We start from the raw sequence: 4136 nt of genomic DNA on the forward strand, positions 1-4136 counted from the left end.
TTAATTCATCTAAAACCTTTATATATAAAAAACAGAAAAACAGAAAAAACTAAAAACTAAAAACAAAAAACACATCTAAGTGTGTGTGTGTGTGCGCGCGCGCGACCGGGCTTGGGGGCGGCCAGCCATATGCATCGCGGCTGGGGTTCTTACAGCGGGGCGACGGGCCGGGGCGCGGCGACGGCGACGGGGTGGCGGCGAGATGGCGATGACGGGCCGGGGCGTCGACGGGGAAGGGGACGGCGACGGTGATGACGCGCGGCGGGGACGGCGGCGGACGATGGCAATGGGCAACGGTGCGGGACGGGGCGGCGGCGATGTCGAAGCAGAGATGAGAAGTGGGAGATGAGAAACTGAAAATTTTCAAAGTGTTGTATATATAGGATTGACCTTTAGTACCGGTTGCAGCAACCAACCGGTACTAAAGGCCTGTTTTGGCCAGGAGGAGCGGCGGGAAGGGCACACGTTTAGTACCGGGTGGTGGATCCAACCGGTACTAAAGACCCCCCCCCCCCCTTTAGTACCGGTTGGAGCCACGACCCGGTACTAAAGGTGGTGCGCTGCCAGGCGAACGGCGCAGAAGTTTAGTTTCACCTCGCTAGCCGAGGGGCACTCGCACCTGCTTATAAGCCCCGTTGCCGCTGTTGTCTCGAGCTCCTCTCTAAAGCAGGCCTTCTGGGCCTACCTCTGCTGCGATGCCATGTTGGGCCTACTGGGCTAGCGGACCTACATCCTGGAACAACTAGAGGTTGGGTTTCTCGTCGTATGCAGGCTGCTGTGGCCTAGTAGGCGGGTTTTTTTTCATTTAGTTTTTTTCCTTTTTTTCTTTTCTGCTTTATTTATTTTCTTTTATTTATTTTTGAGTTGTTTTTTTTCTGTATTTAGAGTTTCTTTGTGAATATTTTTGCTTTAGGAACAAAAAATTAGAAACTTTCTGTTAGTGCCGGTAGTTTTCAAATTTGAATAGCTTAAATTTTGAATTATTTGAAATTTATGTGAATCACTAGTTTGTGAATATCTTAATTTTAAAATAGATTTTCCAGTGATTCTTTTTTTATGTTGAATATTAGTGTGTTTTATCATTATATCCAATTTGGTAATACTTATGTTATTTAAAAATGAAATGTCTTTGTAACATATGAGTTTTCGTCCGAAACCCTGATACTTCGAAAGAGATTGTCCATTTTGTACACGAAGGGCATCCAGTTTTTGCCGTAATCCTCTCTACATTTTTGCACATGATATGTGGGTGAAATTATGATACCATGCCAACTTTCAACCTTTTCAGAGTTCATTTGAAGTGTTTTTCAATTTCAGGGTCATTTAGGTGAAAAAATTAGTAAATGCATGGAATAATTTATTTGCACATAAAATTTCTTCGCGTTTTAAATGCCAAAACACATTAGTACCATAATTATTAAAAAGATTCCCTCCTAGGTGTGAAACATAGAAGAAAGTGATGACAGTGAAGTCGATCACATCCCAGATCTTTGGGTGTGAAACTTTTTCTTCGCGTGTGTCCCTTTGCGCCGTAACCATGGACAATCTTCATCATTTAACTGGATGCTCGGGTCAATATTCACTGTGAATGGAGCAATTTCATCAAACTTTTCATAATCCTCTGACATGTCTGTCTTGTCATTCACTCCCACGATGTTTCTTTTCCCCGAAAGAACTATGTGGCGCTTTGGCTCATCGTATGATGCATTCACTTTCTTATCTTTTCTTATTCTCGACTTGGTAGACATGTCCTTCACATAGAAAACCTGTGCCGGATCATTGGCTAGGACGAATGGTTCATCTGCATATGCAAGATTATTGAGATCCATTGTTGTCATTCCGTATTGCGGGTCTTCCGTTACCCCGGCTTGTGTCATATTGACCCATTTGCACCGAAACAAAGGGACCTTCAAACCACGTCCATAGTCAAGTTTGCGTATGTCCTCTATGTAACCATAATATGTTTTCTTTCCCGTCTTGGTTCCTGCATCAAAGCGGACACAAGTGTTTTGGTTGGTGCTCTTCTTATCTTGGGCGATCATGTAAAATGTATTCCCATTTATATCGTACCCTTTGAAAGTCATTATATTTGAAGATGGTAACTGGGACAGCAAGTACAGGTTATCTTCAATAGCGGCATCATGCATGGCACGTGTCTGCAACCAGCCGGCGAAAGTCCCCATTTGTTCACGTGTAATCCAGTCATCAGACTGCTCCGGGTGTTTGGAGCATAGAAAATTCTTGTGTTCGTCCATATACGAAGCCACCAAGGCGGAATTCTGTAGAACTGTGTAGTCTGCTTGAGTGAGAGAATGCCCGTCCATACATATTATTTGATCCCCTCCTAGCATGCCTTTTCCATCCAGTCTGCCCTTATGCCGCGATTCAGGAACACCAATCGGCTTAAGGTCAGGAATAAAGTCAATACAAAACTCAATGACCTCCTCATTTTCATGGCCTCCTTCTAGCCTAGCATGGTTATGAACATATTTCTTTAAGACTCCCATGAACCTCTCAAAGGGGAACATATTGTGTAGAAATACAAGACCCAAAACGAATCTCTTCGCATAGGTGAACTAGGACGTGCGTCATCATGTTGAAGAAGGATGGTGGGAACACCAACTCAAAACTGACAAGACATTGTACCAAATCATTCTCTAACCTTGGTATGATTTCTGGATCGATTACCTTTTGAGAGATTGCATTGAGGAATGCACATAGCTTCACAATGGCTAATCGATCATTTTCTGGTAGAAGCCCCGTCAATTCAACCGGAAGAAGTTGCATCATAATCATGTGGTAGTCATGAGACTTTAGGTTCTGGAACTTTTTCTCTGCCATATTTATTATTTCCTTTATATTCGACGAGAAGCCAGACGGTACCTTAATACTGAGCAGGCATTCAAAGAAGATTTCCTTCTCTTCTTTGGTAGGAGCATAGCTGGCATGACCCTTATGTATGCCGTCTTTTCCGTACATATGTTGCTGATCCTCCCGTGCCTCCGGTGTATCTTTTGTCTTCCCATACACGGCCAAGAAGCGAAGAAGGGTCACGCAAAGATTCTTCGTCACGTGCATCACGTCGATTGCAGAGCGGACCTCTAGGTCTTTCCAATAGGGCAGGTCCCAAAATATAGATTTCTTCTTCCACATGGGTGCGCGCCCATTAGCGTCATTCGGAACAGGTTGTCCGCCAGGACCCTTTCCAAAGATTAACTTCAAATCCTTGACCATATCATGTACATCAGCACCAGTACGGTGGCGAGGCTTTGTCCGGTGATCCGCCTCACCTTTTAAATGCTTGCCTTTCTTTCTTACGGATGCCTGCTCGAAAGAAATCGACGATGTCCCAGGTACACATTCTTCCTACAATTATCCAAATATATACTGTCGGTATCATCCAAACAGTGCGTGCATGCGCGGTATCCCTTGTTTGTCTATCCTGAAAGGTTACTGAGACCAGGGCAATTATTGATGGTCATGAACAGCAACGCCTTTAGGTCAAATTCTTCCTGTCCGTGCTCATCCAATGCACGTACACCTGTTCCATTCCACAACTATAAGAGTTCTTCAACTAATGGCCTTAGGTACACATCAATGTCGTTGTCAGGTTGCTTAGGGCCTTGGATGAGCACTGGCATCATAATGAACTTCCGCTTCATGCACAACCAAGCGGGAAGGTTATACATACATAGAGTCACATGCCATGTGCTATGGTTGCTACTCTGATCCCCAAAAGGATTAATGCCATATGCGCTTAGACCAAACCATACATTCCTTGTGTCACCTGCAAACTCCTCCCTATACTTTCTCTCGATTTTTTCCACTGCAACCCGTCAGCGGGTACTCTCAACTTTTCGTCTTTCTTACGGTCTTCTATGTGCCATCGCATCGCCTTGGCATGCTCTTTGTTTTGGAAGAAACGTTTCAAATGTGGTATTATAGGAGCATACCACATCACCTTGGCATGAATCTTTTTCCTGGGGCGCTCGCCCTCAACATCACCAGGTGAAAGATCGAGGATGTCGCCTAGAGGGGGGTGAATAGGCGCTTTAAAATAATTACAGTTTAGTCTTGAACAAATGCGGAATAAAACTAGCGGTTAATTTGTCAAGCACAAAACCTACAACAACTAG

Source organism: Triticum aestivum, chromosome 1B (assembly GCF_018294505.1).
Source record: "Triticum aestivum cultivar Chinese Spring chromosome 1B, IWGSC CS RefSeq v2.1, whole genome shotgun sequence".
NCBI classification, from domain to species: domain Eukaryota; kingdom Viridiplantae; phylum Streptophyta; class Magnoliopsida; order Poales; family Poaceae; genus Triticum; species Triticum aestivum.